Source organism: Strix uralensis, chromosome 4 (genome assembly GCF_047716275.1).
Source record: "Strix uralensis isolate ZFMK-TIS-50842 chromosome 4, bStrUra1, whole genome shotgun sequence".
Lineage (NCBI taxonomy): Eukaryota > Metazoa > Chordata > Aves > Strigiformes > Strigidae > Strix > Strix uralensis.
The window spans coordinates 51,436,025-51,458,118 of NC_133975.1; the positions used below are offsets into that span (position 1 = coordinate 51,436,025).

A 22,094-nucleotide genomic window follows, 5' to 3' on the forward strand; every position below is an offset into this window, starting at 1 on the left:
CAACTCAGACCCTGCTAGAGGTCAAGGGCTGGATTGTTGACAGTGTCAGCAGAGTGGTGGTGGCCAGTGATAAAATCCCACTCCAGTCTCCCTTTAAATCACAGGCTACTTATTCTCGTTTAAAAAGTTTTCTCCAGCCAGAAAAGCACAGGTATGAGAGCTGGGAGACACCCTGAACATCTAGTTTTATGTTAACAAGAGGGATGACGCTGCCCGTGTCTCCGCAGGCACACAGTGGGGTCTCCTTTGCTACATTTCTTGGGAGACACTGCTGGAAGGAACTGTGCAATCACTCAGCTGTTCCAGATCCTCCCTACTCACTAGCAATATCAGCAAAAGTGCTTCCCAGAAAACATCCCTACTCTCCTTTCTCTCTCTCAGCCTGAATGGCAGCAGTATGACTTCCTCAGTTTCTGTAAAATTAATCCTAAATTTCAGCACCTTATGGTGCTTAGAAAGTGCAACAGGAGAAAAATGCTCAGTGAAAGGAAAATTAAATACAGACAGTCTGTTTTTCTAAGAAAAGGAAAATGCTGTGACTTATTACTTAAGCTTTATGTCTTCCAGATATTAATAATTTATTATTTTTATACTGTCTCTTTGGGCTCTGTCCAATCACAGATATACAGAGTCTGCTGGGTTAAGCCAGCCCTGGGAAACTATGATCCTACTCCTGAGTTTCTTAGCTGCAATCTGTGATAGCAACCCTGCATCACTTCAAAATGGCTTTCCAGCAAGGCTAACGACTGCTAAGCTTTTTGAGAAGTACTGAGTCTATGTAAACCAGAGTGAAAAATCGGTGGAAGTTTGTGTTCACCTACAAGATGTCTTCACTTCATTTTGTGCTCACTTTAAAGCCAGTCAACATAGTCCTGAAGGAAAGGAGAGCCATTCCAAGTTCACGCTGTTGTACTATGAACGTCTAATGACCGTGAGGAGAGGAGCAGATGGCTTTGGACATCTGTTTGTCTATAAATTCTGATACTCTCTTCTTCCCTTTTTCAAATATCGATGCAAACCAAACTAGTATATACAGTTGGGCAGGTCACATTTCTTTTCTTTTAGATCCAGAGTTTATTTAAGAACAATTAAACAAATAATGGAACAAAGCCAACCCCCATTTTAGGATGAGACATACTACTCGGCAAACGATTTCAGAAGAAATAAAGACGGCAAAGCAAATCTGTTTGGCTCTTCACTATACAGAAACTGGGAAAGGCAATCTGCATGCCAGAGCACTGACTGTAACTCATACCCACTCCATGGGGGAACGATTCCTAATTTTTCAATTAAGTGAATTAGTTCTGATCTGAACCCCCACATGAATTCTCCCCATCTGTTTAGTGGCTCTTCACAAGCATCACTTGAAACGCACATTTAAACAACTGTCACATGTGCTAATTAAAAGTGATTCTGCTACTGAGCCCTCGACATGTAATGTCGACAGAGAAAATTCTCCCCCAAAAAACCCACGCGGACCTATTCTCTGATGTGGGACAACAGAGTATAACTCAGACATTTCGCTTGACCCTTGAACACGGGTGGGGGGGCTGGGTAACTCTACTGCCTGGTACAACTCTGAAAATGAGTTAGTTTATGAGAATAAGGTTTTTATAGACACTTCATTGTCGAAGTCATGGGAGCTATTTTCTTGTTAGACTCTTGACTAAGCCATCCTAATGACAGGAGCCAGAGGCACTGTAGTAGTCTAAATAAATCTGGTAATTTTTGACAATGCTCTTTCTTAAGAATTAATAAAAATCAGAATGAAGCGTCTTACACAAGAGAAAAGCAAGCAAACCCAACTTATTACAGAACTGGAAAGTAATTTTTATTACTGGAATCTTATTTATGATTATTGCCTCTTTTTTATTATTGGAGTCCTATTATACAGGAGTGAAGAACAACGCTGGGACCTGTGGGCAACACTATTCAACTACCAAGGCAGTGAGGACTCAAAACAACAAGCAAAACTGACTGCAAGCTAATACCTAGAAGAAACAGAAATACAAAATTCAGTGGTAGGCCAAAACACATGTCAAAACCAACCGAGGTCACTGATGAATTTTTCAAGTGTTATATGCCTGACCTTGCGCAATCATCCAAAATTTTCATTTATCGGGAGGTGAAATTAGTATCTCAAAATAAATTTTTAGTAATAAGAACAGATTTTCTATACCAACAGAATTTTCTACCTTATTCTTTTAGACCATATTAGTCTGCCTGACTATGTCAATCTCATCTCAACATAGCATTCTTCTGGACCTTTTGCAACATGAAGTTTCTAACTTTGACAAAGTTTATGTTCGGCTTATATAGTCTGGGAGGGTCCCTACATGGCCAGCAGACCTTCACAGATTCTTGTCACTGAGTAGGTCTTCATTATGTGCTTTAAAAAACCAAAAAACCCCAAACCTCAAGAAGTTTTCAGGCAACTCAATGCTGACAATATAAAGAAACTCCTATTTATTTCAGTAACACTCATGTTCCAACAAAACAACACTACAAATTTTCCCTCTTGCTGCTTCTGAGAATGTCAACAAAACCAGAAAGTCTGCATGTTTAATAAAACAAACCAAGAAATTTCCAGGAAATTCCAGCACAAAATTCTGCCTCCCATTCGCTCTTGAAAAATCCGAAAATCTGCAAAAGCACAAATAAGACTGCCAGCATCTCCAACTACCCTCAATTTAAAAAAAAAAAATTAAGAACAAATACTGAAAAACAATTAAAAAGCAACTCCCAAACTAATCAAGCACACCCTCCCCAATTCTGGATTCTCATCAGCTTTCCATTCCTGAGTCCTCTCTTCAACCTTGTCTCTACAAATGGAAGAACTGAACATTTGCTCTTAACAGTTCTAATCTCATCATATGATCTCTCAGATCATCACAAAAATCATCATACAACCGCAGGGGTTAAGGACACATATAAACATCCGCTGAAGCAGAAATTCAGCCTCCCTCCTCATTTTTCGATCTGAGGAAAAGACTATGGCATGCTCTAACTTGTATCAGACCACTGAATACATAGAACACAGAGCATATTTCTTTAAATTTTAAGCATACACAGGTACTTGCATCCTTCTAATTCTGCACCCAGTGTTTTCTTTTTTCCCAGCTCATTAAGTTGCTTCATGGGTTATTTTCTCCTAACTCTCTGTGGGACTGAAGACTGGCACTACAAATGATGGACAGTGCAAACCAAGGACATATTCACTGAACTACAAAAGAGGTTGCCCGAAGAGGTAAGATAGAAGATACACAATTTCCATCTTTCAGCTTGCTTTGGGATGCTGACAGGAGACAGACTCTTATGCTACAATCACAGGGAAGCAAGAGGCAACAGGGGATGCCCACACAGATACCTTACATACATGTGGTTCTCACAGGTGACGGGGTTGGCATTTCAAGGAGAACGTGCATGAAGTCCCAATTCCCCTTCCACACCTGGGGACCACACATGTTATTGCTGGCCACAACTGCAAACACCGCAGGAACCCATGCCAGAGATAGACAGGGAGGCGGATGGCAAAAGCAACAAGTTCAACACCAGGAGGCTGCAGCACCCTCTGTGCAGACATTATGCAAAGCAGGTGACTCCATGCTGTGGTTTGCTTTTGACTGGCGTCTGCTGATTCAGTTACCAGAACTGCTGTAACACTTTAGCAGACACTGCAAAATACCTATTTACTCCCTCACTATTCAGGTAGCTGATATGACTACTCAGCCCAGACAGACAACAGCCTATTGCCAGACTGCTTTCAGTGCAATAAGGTGTATTCTGACCTTTTTTGATATTCACCTTTCCTATTGCTTCTTGATGCTTTTCTGCTGCCTTAAACTACAGCACACCTCGACTCTGCTCATCAGTCAAGCCCATCATCATGATATCTGAGCACTTTTGTTGCAGCATCTGGGCTCACGGCTGTTATGGGCCCGCTCAACTGTATGACCATATGAAGGTCATATTAGTTCACACCTGAAGCCTTATTTGGCTCCGTCACAACTGCCTTGAGGACAGAAACAAGGCAAGATGTGATAGATGGTATGCGTCTTATTCGTGCCTTCGCTATTATGTTCCCTTAAATGGCTGGTTGGGTCAGTCATATCCCTCTAGAAGCAGAAGGGAAGACAGCTCAGCTTGATAGGCAATGGAACAAATGCTGGAGAGGAAGCTGAGAAGGAGCCAGGATGTGGTAGTCCCTGCAGGGAGCATCCAGGCAGGCACCAAGGTGACAGGAGGGACTTCCCAGAGACTGGAGAGGACCAGGCAGTCTCATGCAGCTCAGGAGCCCCTGTTCTGGCTGCAACCCTGCCTAGGAACAAGGGCCTGCCTACAAGGACTTTGTATCTTACCTGTTTATTTTTACTTTTCACTATATTAAAAATTACATTTCTCATTTGTGAGTTTTTAACTCCAGGTGTGTGGGGGTTTATTTGAAAAGCTTTTCAATTATTCTTGTTATTTTCTGGGGTAGGAATGCTTGCTTTAGAAAAATGTCAGACTTAATTGAAATCTCTGGCCAGTCTGAAGCCCTTACAGAGACGTGGATCCTCTGTAGTCCCTTCCTACTGCTGGCCATCAGGAGTTTAAGGATTTTCTGACACTTTAATCACCTTTGGAAATGAATGCACACCTAGCTATGAAATCCCTTTGCATATTTGGCCTATATGAAATGCTGTGGCAACGCACACATGCATGCCCTGTAAGAAAAGGGCCTTTATTTGTACAAGCCTGCCCACTGGAAGTCTTGGCCACTCATTTTAGTATTAAAGCAAACACCACCAAACAAAACCCTAGAGCCCCTCCTAAAACCCTTCCCAGCACCTGTGCTAGAACCACTTTTTAACCACCTGTGACGCATGCTAAATCAGCTGGAACTACCAACTGAACCGCACGAACAGCCCCGAGGAAAACCTGGCTCCTGCCAGGGTTCCCAGGGAGCAGCCTGGCTCCTCACCAGATCTCACAGCTCTTCCTCCTGGATGCTGAGACACAGCCCACAGCACCTCGCAGGTCTGCTCGCACAGGCGTCAAGACACGACACTGAAAAATGGAAAAGGCGGAGGGAAAGATGGGAAATGAGTCCAAAAGGAAAAACAGAGGGTAAGTACTTAAGAAAAATTTCAGACTCTGCTTGTCCTTCGTTTGCAATGGTAATAAACCAAGGAAAATCGTGTGAAAGATCAAGGGCAAGATGCACTGCCATTTTTTGCCAAAAAGAGATGGCTGCCAATCAGCCTGACAGCTACTGAAGATTTACCTAGCAGTATTTTGTACAAGCTGAAGAAATGTATTTTTCTGGTTGTTGACTCCTCTCATCTGGCATGGGAGCTCCACTTTAGAAGGACAAAGCCCAGATTAACCTGCAGATGAGAAAATGGGTTAAAGCCAGTCCTACCAAATGGCGCAGTGGCCTCTGGGTCTAAACCAAAGTAAAGCAAACTGCTTTGCATCTTCCTTCATTTTGCTGAGCTTTAGACAAATCTTAAGTACACCCTTCCAAGAGACCACAGTAACCTTACTGTGAATGATACAGTCTACTCAACTAGATGCAAAAGCAAATCTGATTAATTTTAAATACATTTAAAAATGTAATATTTACAATATTTTCTCACTGCAGCATGTGGATAGCATTGCTGGATTTTGTTTCTGCAGTTAGCTCTTGCACATGTTCTTATTAAAATCTATGATCTCTGTGCTGCCTAGACTCTCGCTGAATTCCTAGGAGTCCAGAAAGTGCAGTTGCCAGCAGGCTGCAGAAGAGGCTGGCTGAGACTGGATCTCTCTTAAGTACTCTCAGGTACTTGGCAGTGAGAACAAGGGGTCACCTATCTACAGTTTTGGTACTGCAGTGTTTATCCCAGTTTAGAAGCAAGCATCAGTCAGTCCATCCCTAGCATAACTTCAGGATTGCCAGAAAAATCAGTACTGGCCTAAGCAGCTTTAGACTGGTATAAGAGTACACCCAGGCAGTGCTGAACCAGAACGGTGTACATTTCTGCTCCAACTTCAGGCTGAAAGGTGCAAACCAGTCCAAGTCCCATGGCTGCCTGAGTGCAGGAGAGTGCTGACAAGCTCATCCGAGAGTCTGGGCTTGCGAGCTAGAGCAGAACCTCACTCCAACACTTCAAAACGTCCCAGAGACACATGTGCACCTCAGCAGCTGCCCAGGGACAGATGTGTGGGAATATCGGCCACTGGCTTTTAACAGGCAGGCCCACAACCACAGATTAATATAAACTGTGCAGTGACCCAGCCTGATTCAGCTCTACTGTCCTGCTGGCATCAGAATAATAAGATACCCTTCAATTAGAAAGATGTCCATCTAAAAGGAAGTACGACCACAGCTCTGCTCTGAGATGGGATGTTAGCCTGTGCCCCATATGCGCCCTGTGAGCAGCGCCTGTCTTGCCCCACCTAGGAGACAAGCAGCAACCACCCCGTCCAGCTCTGGTGCCTGTGCACAGAGCCCTGCAGGGATCCCGTGCTCGGTTAGCCACGTAAATCTTCTGTGTGCATGTAAACATCACTCCTGGTTGCATTTTGTTTAATCCCTGTCAACATTGTATCAGAAGAGCTCATATTATCCTTTTCTGTAGCCTGATGCATACAGCTACTGTGGTCACACCACTGACTTTCACCCAGAGGTTCCCTAGCACCAAAGCTGGCTCTGCTGAAGTCACCATCCTGTGGCCACACCCTTCCTCCCACACCATCCTCTCCTCTGCCCTGTGCCTCTGTCCTGCCCCTTGACTTTCCCACTCAGGTCACGCTCTGCTGTGCTCCTGAGCATCCTCCCTGCCCACAGAGAGGAGTCTTGGGCAGCAGCATGGGGCTGCAGAGACAGGCTCTCTCTCTGCATGCGTCCTCCCAGGGTGACAGCACCCAGTAAAAAGGCTTTCTTCAGCGAAGCGTGTAAGTATGCAAAAGTCCCTGCTGAACACTGGGCTTGCTGCAGAACACTGCCAAAAGCCTGTCAGTCTGTCTCCTCCAAGGTTAAAGGGAAGGATAAATGGCTTTATGAAAACAGCCAAATCAAACAACTACACTGACCAGCAGCCAGCTGTAACAGTTGTATGAGCTACAGCAACATTCCTACCTCATATGCTAGGCCACCTTAGAGGGGATGTGACATGGGGATGAAACCCACAGGGATATATATTTTGCCCTTTTTTTTTTTTTAATTACACGTTCTTATGTTTAAGCCTCATTACTTATCAGTGCATTTTTTAAATTTCAGTAGCTGACACCGGAAGTCACTTTTAAGGAAATGCAGCCTGACTTCAAGGGTAAGCCACACTTCAGGAGGAACGTCTGTGCGCATGCTCCTGACATGTGCACGTGAGAGGAAACCAGACACCTGCTGTTCACATCAGGCAGATGACCCCATTTCACATAGCTCGCTGCCACATTATTTTTCTTCAACTTATTGTTGAGTAAAACCAAGAAGTGGTGTTTGAGGGATGTGAACAGGAGGGTCATATGGACCTTTCAAACACCATTTTCATGTCTGATGTTGAAAGCAACAGAATTGCCCATCAACTAAGTGGGAAATTAATTCCTTATCTATCCCTCTATCTTCTTCTGTCTGATAAAAGCATGGTGAAATCTAACCCCTCATTAATGCATTTCATGCAACTGAACGCATTTGAACATCGACAGCTGACAAAAAAAAGCCCTATTTTTTGAGAGAACAGTTTAACAATAGCCAACAATAAATGCTTTTTCCTACACAGCGATGTCAACGTGACTTCATTATAAAGCAGAGTGATCATCTTTAGGGGTGAAAGAATAACAGTGGCTTAGTGCCCATGCAATTCTTGCTTTCTGTGCTAAGACTCCCAGTCAACTAGCAGCAACCAGGATGATGAGGTTTATGTGGACATCCATCTACTGGGAGCTGGACCAAGTCCAAAACCACATTTTGTGTGATCAGAAATACACAACTACTGCTGAGTAGATGTGTCTTGGAAAGGGTGGCTCTATGGGTCAAAGTACTCGATCTACTTCTAACATGCTTTCAAGATCCTCAAAAGCAAATGTCCTGAATTTCATTATGACCTTCTTCTTAAGAACATTCCCCCAGGACACTGAATGCAAACACTCATCACATGGCTGAAGCAGCCCCAGTAGTGGTGGTAGCACCTTAGATAATTAGGCTTGATTTGCTGCTGAGTAACCATATTATTGGTGCGCAGAGAAGTGTGTTGTAGCAGCACTTTTTTTTTTAACCAACCTTGCAAGTAAGGAAATTTTGCCTTGAAAGAGCTGATTGCAGGAGGAATGTATTTTGCATAAGGTAAAATCCAACAATAATGTTTAACTCTCACACACCGTCTGAAAAATTAAGTTCTCGTATATCATATTATTTTAATGAAGATGCTGGGGTCAGTATTAGAGAAGGGAATAGATCTATACATAACAGGCACCTGGCAAAGGACGTATCCATTGTTGTTTACAGGCGTTATCCTAACGGAAAAGAACTACTCCAAATGGCATGTAATTAGAGAAGAAGGATGCAGAGCATAACCAGTCATTACTGTAACAGAAATCTGCTGTAGCATGTTATTAACCTAAGAAAGGCATGATGATGATCTCACCATGTCTGGTCTTGCCTCCTGGCTATCAGAAACACAACTAATGTGAATAAAGAGGCTGTCAGCTGAAACAGCTTTTTTTTTTTTCTTTAAAAAAAAAACCCAGTTAAAAATATCTTGCCTTCTTCCTGCTGCCATCTCAGCAGTTGCTTCCTGTTTCTTCACATTCTCACTTTGCTCCGCTGCTGTCTGTCATTGACAATAAGAGCAGTAAAAAGAACAAAATAATCTCCTCAGTAAACCGCCTCCTGCTAAACACCTTCTCAAAAAAACACAAGAGGAAGTGCTGTGTGCTGGGCCACTCTTTGTCTGATGTATTGAGGCTCTGCAGGAAACCAAAAATGGCTGCAGGTTGGAAGCCTTCGGTGTTCAGAGATAAAATAGAAGCAATTCAGTGGTATCTTTACAACACTGGTAAATGCTCTTTTGAGGGCAATGACTCAAACCTGTACATCCAGCTAAGGACTCTAACCTGCTCACCTCAGTCACACGAGCTTACAATATGACTTCAGTTACAGGAAAAGCTGTCATTGCAGTCTTAGACTCTTCTTTTTCTTTACTTGAGGCTATATGCTTTATTTTGTTGAACACTGACCCCAGTGGAATTGGCCCAAAGCAGAGACCAGCACCTCATGCATTACTGTTTTTTTAACTGATGATATGCTATTGCACATGGGACACGTGGAAAGCAGTATGTGCTAACCAATCAGGGACAGAATAACACATCCTAAATATGTCAAAGCCAGGAAAAATGACACTTGTCATGTACTGCAGATAATCAGTGACACCATTGTTCTTTATATCTAGAAATGATAGAACAGCCTAACCATGTACACGGCACTTCAGCTGTGTGAGGGCTTCCAGCTACTTGACCCTAGTGAAGGCAAATGCTAGATAGGAACATGTTGGCAAAAGATTACACCTATAAATCACACCATGTCTTCTTCAGTCTCCACCCAGAGCTGACACACAGTGTTGAAAGACACATCTGAGAAACCTCCAAGATGACAGTGACTGCCACCATGGCAGATCTGATCAGGTAAAATTGAAAGAAACTGTTCTGGCTCTTGGCTTGAGAAAAAGGAGGTTCTGACACTGATACCAACTCAGCATTGGTAAAAATCAGCCCCCAAACCTTAGCTCACTAACTTTGAGTCAAATTCACTATATAGCCAGAGATCTCTTCAGGACAAAGAGAGGCTCTTAAGTCTTCTCCATCCACCAAGTGGATGTGCTTGAACAAAGCGACTTCAGTGCTTTCCCTGGGTGAAGAAGCCAACTCAGTCACCAAGTCACTCTCTCAACACCTCCGCCTTCCTGCAGCAAAGAAAAACACGAACAGCTTGCTGTACAACAGCTTATTTTAGGAACAACTCGTTATTTGCAGTCTATCCCACAGGTGTCTGATGGTAACAGCTTTTCAGAATTGCCCTTGCAGGCAGCCCAGGGGTGTAAAAATCTCTCACACTAACAATCACAGGAACCATTGTCCCTTCTATTAGAACTGTCTCCTAACAATGGCTTATTCAAAACATGTATTTTTATCCTTAGATTCAATGTGCTTCTATCCTTCCAGCCCCAACAAGGGGGACTAAGGTACCCAGCTGCCTGCAGCTTTTTGTACTTGTTTTAAAATGGGATTTTCACAGGTTTAAGAATAATTACATTCTCTGCTTTTGAATTCTGAAAAATCACAATGCTCATAAAACAAATCCTTATTTAGTGTCTGAGACTTGGGAAGTCCCATCTGTGTCAGAACCAAACTAAAATCAGAAATACTTCCTTGGGACAGCAAATATTTAAGAGATAGTAATGCAAAATCTGGAAACTAGTGCAGTAAAGCATGCTGGAAACAGAGACCCGTTAATGTCTTATTTTGTAAACCCTGTCAAAGCTAATAATAATATTAGAAGTCAATTACTGCAGTTGCCATAAGCCAAAGCTTTGCCTACTGTGATACAGCACAGCCATATCCATACCCTGGACCTCTGCCTTATCCATACCAGATATGTAGTCTGTATCCTGGAACTCTGCAAGGCCATGATGGCTTACACCAGCTAGTGCGACATCCCTACTCCTGTCAAGGGCTGGGATCTTCCAGAGCTAGAGTTCAAAGTTTACACTGAGCTGAATGCTGGGCATACCTTTTCTCCTCATTTCTTCTGCATTTAAACCAGGCATATTTCCATTTATCAGGTGACTGAAGCAATGCACACTGTGATGGAGGCACTGGTAAAAGACATTAATTTTGACTTGAATCACTGTCCCTCAGGATGACTGCCAAATTGGTTAATGAGTATAATTAGCATTCATTAAAATGCCAGCTCAAACAAGATATATCACATCTGGGTTTAAAAAAGTCTCAGGTTTACTGAAGCTGGCTGCCTCGACCACCTGGCCAAGCCCAAACCAGACAGCCCCATGGGCAGCATGACTGGCACTCCACCATGGCAGCTATCCCTCCAGCTTATCTTCAAGTATGGTGAAGCTACGACCTTCTCAAGCTACAGGCAGCTGCTTCATGGTACAAAAGCAAAACATGGCGCCAAGCATTACAAAAGAAAAAAAAAAAAAAAAGATGTGGCAGCCCCAAGCAATTACTGAGTTTATCGCCTCTAATACCCAGCTCCTCACATCAGGCTGTGTTCCTTTTTACTCCTCTTTGGAGCAGTTTTAGCTGTCCTTGCTCAAACTGCCAGCATATTTAACCTGGAAATCTTAGAAGTGAGCTGAGGTCAGGCTGTACGTTGCTAGAGCACAGCTGTGAGTGAGCAGGGCTGTGCAATAGCTTTGTCCTTGTTTCTAAGTCAGCTGGAGTGGAAGCTGGCAGGGCGTGAAAAAGGATCATTCACAGTTTAGGTCTTAATTACTGGACTCAAATTGAACATAGATGCCTCGTGAACAGAGGCATACTTGGAGGAGTGAGAAAACGTGTAACAACCTTAGAGCCAGTATGAAAATCCAGACAGGTTGGTTTATTTCCACACAGGACCTTCTTGAAGATAAGCACTAGATACTTCAACCAGTCATCTGACAGCTGTGGATGCATGATAGGCTCCGTACCACAACTTATTTTTATTGGCATCCTATTTATGGATACAATTTTTATTACCACAAACTATGCATACATACGTGACTACGGACATACATATACACATAAAATTTGATATATGCTAACAAAAAGATAGTCATCTAGCCTAATCTGGGTGATTAAAGCTAGGTGCTGAAATGAAAGAAGTTTGGTTCTCAAAAGTGCTGAATAATCAGAAATACCAGTAAAGCCAGCAGGAGTCAACAGTTGCTCAATATTTTTGAAAATACAATTTCTTTTTTTCCTGTTCTTATACAAGAAATACCAGAAGGCCCTAACATATTCTTGCCATTTCACTGGATGCTACAAGTGACCATAGAGATATTAAACATTCATAGCTTAAGCAGGCAAGATACAGAGCAGAGGTTGGAGATGGTACTTTTTCTGCCTCTTCTTTAGAAGCTAACACAGCTGATGATCACAGAGAAAACTACGCAACAGTCAGCGTCTAATGCCAGTGATTTAACTACAGAACACCCTTCTCCTACATCTCATCATCTACTACTAAAAATTCTCTGCAATCACAAGCGTAGGAATCTGGCTTTACAGATTCACCTCTGAAACATTACCAAAAAATATTCAAAGGGGGGGCCTCCCCTTGCTGGATTACTGCCATACAGCAAATCGTGAATCTATAAAGAGGCAAAGCAGACTGGTACCTCTGTTAAAGCACAAGCTAGAAAACCAAAGAAGTGTACAGAACATGCTGTTGCCAGCACTTCTGAAGAAAAAAACCCCAAACCCACAAAACCCCAAAAGCACCACCTTAAAGCTGAACAAGCAAAGGATGTTACTGACCTAGGAAGGATATCCACCCAAGAAAAGTACTTGCAACCACTGCAGATCTGTAAGTGTTCATACAAGGAGGTAAGCACTTTTGGAAAAAGCTCTGTTAATGCTCTTGGTCTTCAGAAAGCTGGGGCAGGGCATGAGATCAGATGGGGTATGAACATTTGACAACAGAGAGGAGGACATCCAGTGTGAACAGGGCAGCAGGCAATGAGATACTGAGCAAGTGACTCTACTTGATTATCTTTTTATCTTCTCATAGGTGAGCTGCTTTTTGCCGAGAGCAAGGCTGGCAGCTTGTTCTGAATGACCCTGACTATAAGCCTTCTATGCTTGAGGAAGGGGATTCAGAGCAGACCAAGAATGAATGAAAGAAGTATGCGGATAGAGAGGCAGATTGGATCAGAAGATGAAGTAAGTTCAGGCTATAGAGCCAGGAAACAAAGAGCAATTTATCAGGTATTCCTCGTACAACCATATTATCAAAAACTCAGGCCCCGCTCCAAGAAACTTGGCTGTCACTAAGATGAGGAGCCTGCACCTTCCCTTCCATCCCTGCTCAGCTGCTGGTCAGCACAGTCCAGGTAATTACTATAGCTTGATCCTCACTACCTCAGCTCTCTTCACTCTGCTCCCTCATCTATTTATAAACAACTCTAAACCACAGGCTTGGGCAGCCACAGGAAAACTGTTGGGTTTGTTCTACTCCAAGTCAACAGAAGAAAAACATTCTTGCAAATGCAGACTGCCATGGGAGCTGGTTCAAGAGAGCCAGATGTTTGGTTAGCACTGCAGATGGGCAGGAAAATCCCACATCACCACTTCCAAACTCTCACACTTTTCCTTTCCCAGGAGGACAGAAAACGTGTTCTTTTCCCCTAGTGTGAGGGGGGCCTTGCCCTTTACTTTAAGGGAAAAATCACAACCCCTGGAAATTCATTAGCTCCCTGGTCTCTCTGGACAGCAACTAGAGCGAGTTGCTCAGCTGTTGAATTTCAAGGTTAGCGTGCCTCAGTCCTAAGTTTCTCCCACAACATTGGAGCATGAGACTAAATGCTGATCCTGGGAACACCACCCTTCTCCCACGTGAACTCAATGACTTTATTCCATTTATGAGGCTGACCTATCTCTACAACTGCTGAATGAATTCTGGCCACGTAAGAAAACAGGAGGAGGTAAGAGGTGAAGGGGAGAGCTCGTCTTTCAGAGAAAAGAGGACATGCAGGAGAAAGTAAGTTGGTTGGTCCATGTGATACAAAAATTTGTTGGCCCTTTGCCTCCTGGACCTAGGCTTGAATGCTCTTCCAGCACTGATTCCCCATCTGTCTCTTACTCCACGCTCCCTGCCAGACCATTTCACAGCTTCATATAGCTCAAGGCCAGAAAACTGTTCATAAGAAATGCACGGTTTTAAATTATGTTTTGCACCATGGTATAGCAGCATTTTGAAAGACAGTTTTAACACTGCTTATATATTTGTGATGGTGACCAAGTTCATACCTCTTGCTACCTCATGTTGCGTGCTCAACTTGAATGTCATAAGCATTGCTCTGTCTCTCTAAGCTTCTGATGGGTCTCTTTTCCCATTTCCTGATATTTTTTTGTAGTCAGTTAGGTCTTTTTCCGAGGGTGACTAACAGCAAACACTATTCAAAAAGCTGCTTTCTGACTACACATAAAGTATTTTTCTATGTATAGGACACAAGAAACAAAAAAAGGAAAGCAAATAGACTTAACTAAAAAAGCGTGTATGTACAGAAGAGGAAAGGCTATTTTCCCAAAGACTGCCCTCTTTTCAGTCACAAACAGGAAACCCTCTCTCAAGAAAGGCAGAATTAGTCATTAAGTATATATGACTGATTAACCATTTCAACAGTCAGCAGTGAAAAATTTCAAATCAAGACTAGGTGACTACAGATTTATCCCAGTTAAATTCTGGTCATGGAGCTCTGCTCAGGAACCGACGGATTAAATTCCACATGCAACACACAAAGTCAGTCTTCAAGAGGGGCAGGAGAGATAGAATGCTACTGCATTAATTCAAGGGATAATATAGATTTTCACATGCATTTCTTCTTCAAAACGCTCTCCAAAACTAAGCTAACAGGTCCACCCCAAAACACATTTAACTGTATTTTTAACTCCACTGCGCAAAAGCTTAGCAAGAGCCACTGTATGATCTGCCAGAAAACAGGTACTTTTACACTCCTCTTTCCATTCAAGATATGAGAAGTTGAATCATTAGCCACTCAGAAAAAAGGTTCTAAGAAGCATGAGGAAGACTGCATGAAAGCGATCAGAAAACTCCTTTCTGCAGTCAGACACAGAACTGAGAATGTCATGACAAGACCTATTCAGTGTCTTTTTCTCTGCAGATTTTCTACCACTCTGGTCTTCCTTAAATTCAATTATGGGAAGCTATTGCAACAAGCCACTGCACAGAAAACTTTGGGCTTGAAACCTCCTGCACGGCGCACTGCATCCATGCAAAGCACATTGGAGATGGTTTCCAGATTTTCAGAAGCCCTGGTACAAGCGAACTTTGAACTTTTAGGAGTTCATTATCATTATTATCTGCTGTTTAGTGTGGCAACATTGCTCTGTTCAAGTCAGGAGTATTTCAGGACCATCAATAACAACCGCAGAGGACAAGGATTTCAAAGGGGATGCTACTGGCTGGCTGAAGTACCATGACTAAATATTCTGTCCATTCATCTGTACCTCATCTGTCCTAAAATCATTCTGAATCAGCTGCCTAAGATAGGGTGACTGAAAGGATGATGTTGTTTGGCTTCATGTCAGAATGGCAACTATAGTGTTTGGAATAGTTTCATATCAATTTAATATCTCTGGTTAGATACCTCTGGTAAAAGGCTAAATTTGTACCTCGTAAAACTACAGCAGCTCCATTAATGGGGTTTGCATCAAAGAAATTACAGCCTTTAACTGCAGGGTCAAATTTCACCCATCTAATTTTTTTTTCTGAACAGCAAGCTAGCTACTGATCCTGATGTGATTTTACAGTAACAGGTGTGGCTTTGATTGCCAGCTAGTTTAATTCATGTGGTGGTTAGAGACTAATTTGATTGCTGAATTATAAATCACATTGAAAAAGAAGAAAAGTTTCAACAGACAAAATATGAGACAAACAGAGGCTGAGTAGGTGGGCTTCATTAGTCACCAGAAGGCAGGCTCTGCTACTGGAGAAGCACCAACACATGGGTTGTCTTGGAGCATCCGTACAGATGGAACTGATGAGTAACAGCAAATAACCTTGTTACACAGCTCACTATTTGGGATCACAGTATTAGAAGTGTAATGTAACTGAAGCTTGCTTTCTTGGTTGATACTTAACAAAACTATTATTAGCTTTGTCCTCCTTGATTTTCTTCTCCTAAGGCTTTTTGAGGAGTGTCTCAAACAGACATTGTGTGGGCTCTCTCTCTGTCATCTGTGTGTTTGGGTTGGCTGCTGCTAGGAACGTCTGCTCACATTCCTGCAGGCATGTTGATCTGGATATAGCAGACACATACGAATAGCCTGCATGCAGGAACCTAGCTGAAAAAAACGTGTGTGCTATCTTATTAATACATTCACTCCACTCGTCTTCTCGTTAGAGAGCCAGTGTGAGTGTGCTTCACGTCCATCTCTTTAGCAAGCCTCCTGCCACCTTCCTCCCTCCTCCAGCATGGAAAACTAATTCTAAAATAGGTAATTTTATTATGAAAATACATTTTCCAAGCAATATTCCCTTGAGGCCCTTCATATTAAGGGCATCTTTTGAACTGGATAGATACTCTTCTGCTGTTTCCCAATATCAGCTGCACATGTTTTTGTGATAATGGACAAGCATTGTCCAGCTGGAAGCAACTCTCAAACTAGACCATTTAATACAAGACTATTTCTGAGGGAAGGCTCCCCAAGCCTTATGATAGAATATTATCTGCTTTTATTGGACTGTGGATGGTGTAAAGTGGCCCCATGGCTTGAGGTTAGAATTGTGCCCTTTGAGGTGTACAGTGAATCCAGCCAGGATGTAAAAACCCCTCTCCACACCAAAGGGAAGACCACCTCTCTGTTAAATTTCCGTGCTTGCTATACAGAGGAGGAAACTGCTTGTCCCTTCCACTTCTTTGGCATCAAGCCAATCAAGACTTAAACAATCAATAAAGGCTGGATTAATTCATAAGTGCCAAAAGCACAGGCAGCTAAATTAATGAAGTTAATCCTGTAATATGCATTTGTTAAAACTTTCCTCTGCATCTCCTGATGGAGCTCACTTCTCAGGAAATGAACAGCTTTTATTCCTCAGTCACAGTTTGCAGTGCATCCTCATGCATTTCTAGCATCATTAGCACGTGGCCAAAACTACAGTCTGAATTTAGCCCATGAACCCTATGTTCTCAGGCATGAGATAAACAGCACAAATTCTGCACAGTCCTGACCTGAAGTCACCACATGCAGGTATGGGTCTTCCAAGTCTATTCAGCCCTTGGCTGAGGTAGATGAAAGCACATTTCCAATTAGTAGTGCTCATGCTTACGGCATGAACAGGTTTATTTGAAGGACCAGACAGCAGGCAAGTGTCCGAAAACCTGGTCACTTTATTCTGCTGTACCACGGACTGGGGTGACCATTTGAAATATCACTTACCCCTTCTGTGAAAATGCCTTTGGTGCTGCAACTAAGAACTGTCAAGTGTTACCAGAGTTGCATTTGTAATTGGGATACCTGTCCCTACAGACTGGATGGAAACTGCTAATTTTTTTTCAGAGTAATGAAATGGGGAATCTTGTAAAGCTACTTCTTAGCTTGAGCACAAATCTGGATTCTCATAAACTTATGCAGACCTTCATAGCCTGTTTACTGGCTTTTAGCAGATACTCCTTAATTATTAACCTCAAGGGGAAGATTAACATTTTCTTTTAATAAATACGGAGATGCCATGGTGTGCTGCAGTATTACAAAAACTTCAGCACTTGTGAAATACCAGCCTTTCAGGGTGGAATAATTCTGTCATCTTGTTTCCACACAGCTCTTCTCAGAGTATCATCTTTCTGACAAATATTTTATCACATTACTTCTACCTCTTCCTACAGCCCCCAGCATGCTTATTATATTTTATCATTTCCCTAATGATTCATCTCTAAAGCTAAGTCTTTCAACTGTGTGAAGTTTTTAGTGAAACTGATGTTTCAGAGGAATGAGAATGACACTAATGATAGGGACCCTTTAGTTTTTTAAATACTAAGGACTGATTATCCTTCAGCATCTTCTAGCATAAGGGCTAGCTAACTCCCCAACAGTCAGACTGCTTCTAGGAGAGCTAAGCTGGGAAGATTTATAGGACTTTTACACCTCTCCGCTTTCTGAAGTTGGGACCTGGTGATATCTAGTTCATTCTGCAGTGCTCAAAGGACATCCCAAAAGCTGCTCTAAATCATAGCTCCCGTAGTCTAAGAAAATGGGTACTTGTGAAAATGCAACAGTCCCCTGTTCACATCATCTTCTTTGCTAGAAGATTTCCCGAGCACTTGGCAGACACACTACTTTTTGGACTAAGATCCCACTGGCAACATACCAGAGGTAAAGCACCAATCCTTGGACTTCAAAATATTTCAAAAGTTTCTTTACTAAGGCAAAATGACTGCCCAAGAGTAGAAAATCATTTTCAGTCAGTTGGCTTTAGGTTAAGGGGCTCTGCTCACCCCTAAGCTGACAGACACCACGTTTCCCTGGTACCAGAGAAACCACACTCCAGCTCCACCCTCTACCAACAGGAATGCTCATCTCTTCCCAAAAGCATGTAAAATCAGATTAGTAAGCAGTCTACTGTTCTTTTCCTTTTCTGTTCCACCCAGGAAAGGAAAAATCCATCCATCTGAAACTTATGTGCAACCACATAACTATTTTTATTTGTTTTGCACACAAATGTTAATGATTTGACTCCTGTTTATGCAAACTTAAGGTAACATCAGATCCTTCATTATCCTGTGTTGGAAGTTTCTGCTGTTTCCATCATAACACCTTGACTGATTTTCTCAGATTTCTAGTGATTTTTCCATGGGGCAGCAGGTCTAGTCTTGCATGTAAAAAAGAGGCCTGGAGCCATTGCAAAATTTCTCAATTAAGTCTTCACTGACTTCAATGTCATCGTTTGAAAAAAGCCATTGCTTTTTATAGTATCCTTTTAAGATTAGTCATAATGTGGCATAGTATTCATGTCCTCTATTTAAACTTGCTGTCTTTTTTTATGAAGAGCAGTAAAAATAATTGCACTGCACCTTGTTTCATATTGCCCTTTTTTTTTTGTTTTTGACTTCCCTTTTAAAAACTGAGCTTTTTGTTTGCACATTAGTGTCACTGGAAAAGAGATTTTCACCACTAGAATGCAATCTGGGATCCTGGTGACAGTAACCAATATTTGTTCCGCTTTCTCCAAAAGAAAAAGAAAACCACATATGCATATAGAAAGCCATCCTGTTCTTCAGGACAAAACACCAACTGGTGATAATTGCATGATGCTTGTGAAGAGCTGACAATATTAATTACCATCACTGGGCTACAGCAGAATCTCAAGATACAGGTGTCAGAGACTTCAAGCAAACACTGATTACTTTTCAAGGTTTTTAGAAACACCTGGTCCATTTAGCAGAAAAAAAAAAGGCAAATAATAAGGTCTGCCTTTCCAAAGCTGAATGTTTGGTCACTACTTTCTGCCTATGATTGGTACATTGTTTTTTCAGACAATAAGAATACATTACTTCTGATTGCAGGATCTTTTCAAGCAACCTTCCCTACACTAGTTACTTCAGTCCTAATCTATGCTTCAGTTGAACAAATACACAGTTGTAGCTAACTAAACTACAAAGGTAGCTTTGTTAGCTCTTGCCAGACTTTGTTGGAGTACCAGCCCTTCAGGAAACACTGCACTTCCCCCCCCGCCCCCATTTGTGTGGGTGTGCATTAATGTATAGGCACACAAGTGAGAGTGCGTATGTTATTACTATGTAACTACCATCAATCCATAGACAATAAACAATTATTTTAAACTTTGCAATGCTGCTGCTTCCTGGATCAGAAGTTCACCAGACCACAGAGAAGATTCCCATCTAGAAATATGCTTCATATCTATTTTACCATAGTTGAGTGTGTTTCCTTAGCAGTGACTGTGAGGGTTGCCTGAGAGGGAGATGAGAAATATCTCGGCTCAGAATACACTCTTCTTATGATCCTATTGTAAAAAACTTCTTCTCCACTCCCTCAGCGGAACAGTTTCATCTCCAAAGCTAAACAACTAACTTAGCTTGGAAAATGAATTGTTATCATTTGCCAAGTGATACAAGCTTTGAGTCTATGTTAGATACAGATATTAATAGTATGTAGAGACGCTAATAGTACAGATACTAATGATTTAACAAGGCACTGGGCTGGCTGTTTGTGTCCCCCTCGAATAACTCCTTCTTGTCCTTCTAAGAGAACTACTTTCAGAGGGAAGAAAGCAGGCAAGGAAGTGAGCAAACTCAACTGTTATTACCATGTTTTAGTGATGTATAATAAATAAAATGAACAACAAAAGTAATAAACAACAAAAGTAATGGGTGTTGCTAACAGTTACAACCACAGATATAATTGACACTTGTTTCTGGATCCTTCAGAAAAGTAACAGAATCTCCCTGGATGTCTGGTTGATATCTGCTGTGGTAACAGTTTCCATACCTGCCACTAAGTTTTATAACACAGTATCATGGAGTTAGAGATGGGGGACAAAAAGAATAATTCAATCTGTCCTCTGTGGACACACCTGTAGCACCCCAATAGAAGCATTTACAGCAATTCATTGTAATATTTGTGATTGTTGGCATTCTTCCCTCAAGTACACGCGTCCACTGCTGACAGAGGACAAACTGAGGCAAAATGATAGTACGCTGGTTCCTAGTCGCTTGGTCTCCACCTTTCCCTTTGCCTCGCTCCCCCATGCCCTGCATGGAGCTGCAAGTGGTGGCGTGGCATTTTTTCCCTATTTACTCAGCAGTGTGCTGACACCTCTGCCCTTTTGCATCTGCTGCCAATTTACAAACGCGAACTCTTAGCTATGGCCTCCAAGAAACGAATCGCTCAACTTTAATAAGTAACTGATCATCTGTGATTAAATTTTTAATCAGTACAAGTCTTTGTTTCTATAGAACTGTTACTGAGTTCAAGGTCCATGTATATCATAAAACAGATATATGTAGCCCTTTTCTATTTTTACTATTTGCAAAAGTAAACTGTGCTCAGATACGTTCTCAAAAGCTTTTCCTACTGAAAGGTGATTTAATTTCATTCAGAGCATATCCAGAACTTGTTTCCCCCAGTAAATATTACCAATCTTTATTTTGTTCTGACTCTCAAGAAAGGGATGTTTACCTAAATGATCCAATGTATAAGAACAAATACGGGATCAGTTTAGACATCCTGTCACATATTATTGAGACTTACAATTAGGGCAACCAGTCTGTATCCAAGGTTAATAAAGAAACAATCCCAGGTGACTTTTGTTACATCTCTCATCTTCCATAATAATATCAAAGTACCACCAGTAACAACACAACTAATTTTAAAGAGTTTTGCACAAATGAAACCAGTTCATAACCCTGTAGGACAGGTATGAAAGATCTGTCAGCTACATGCCGTTAGATAATATCAGCTCTTAATCCAGGATTGCATTTAAATCCATAAAGGCAACAGATTCTGCCTATATCCCACCTCTGCCTTTAATGTGGGAGTTATAAATCAAGAAATGATGCACCGCTAGAAGCACAGTCATACCAGTTACAAAATTTTGCTCTGTCTGTAGCTGTAACAGTCCTAGCAGCTTGCTTTCACTCCTACATCAGTGACAATTTCACAAACAGGATGTTGTTCTTAATATAATCAGGTTCTCCTTAGCTTTGGCTGCATCTGATGGAGGGGGTTTATGTCGTTAAAAATAAAGGTGGCAGTAACAGTTGTAGGACCCAAATCTGACAAATTTTACTACTGCCAACATATTTTGCTAATGAAATCTGCCTAACTCTTAACCTAGCACTTGCTGGACCGTCTTCGGCTGACACTGTAAGTTTGAGACTCATAAAAATACTATCTTCTGTGTGTCCTGCCCTTGTAGGATTAATTAACAGTTTAATGCTGTTCTTAATGCTGGGCTGACCCTGGATGGGCACCATGACTCAAGAATGTATAAGTTTTGGGACCAGTTGCCCTATGGAAACATATGCATGCTCTTCTGATTGCAAAAGGAGTTGAAGAGAAGACGCAACCTTGAGAAGGGAAAGCTTATGTTGAAAAAAGCTCAGAGAAATTAGCCCAGTTTGGGGGAAGAGAAGCTGAGTTTGAATGGATGGGGGAAGACACCTCCCAGGTAATAAAATTTCATATTGGGGGAAGACATACAATTATATAAACATTTGACAAACAATTCCTAAGATGCTGACACCAGCCTGTAGAAAATTCACTGCAATTCTAGAGCTCATAGGGTTACTCTATTCAATCAGATGTGATATCTGAGCTCAGTAATGATTTTCAGATCTTTTAAGGGTCTGGCACTGTTTATACTTAGTGCAATCTTTCGT

The 22,094-nt window shown here is 41.9% G+C and overlaps 1 protein-coding gene across 4 annotated transcripts in view; it reads right to left on the reverse strand.

Annotated features, from left to right (window-relative positions):
* Positions 1 to 22,094, reverse strand: part of GPRIN3 (GPRIN family member 3) — a 35,998-nt gene that overhangs the window by 9,932 nt on the left and 3,972 nt on the right. The window contains exon 2 of one of the 4 annotated variants that reach the window (XM_074866742.1): positions 5,267 to 5,369. The exons of 2 other annotated variants lie outside the window; for them this stretch is intronic. The gene's annotated coding sequence lies outside the window, so the exon portion shown is untranslated. Of the gene's footprint in view, positions 1 to 4,963; positions 5,050 to 5,266; positions 5,370 to 22,094 lie in introns of all 4 variants that reach the window. One more of the 4 variants, XM_074866743.1, reaches the window with a different exon arrangement.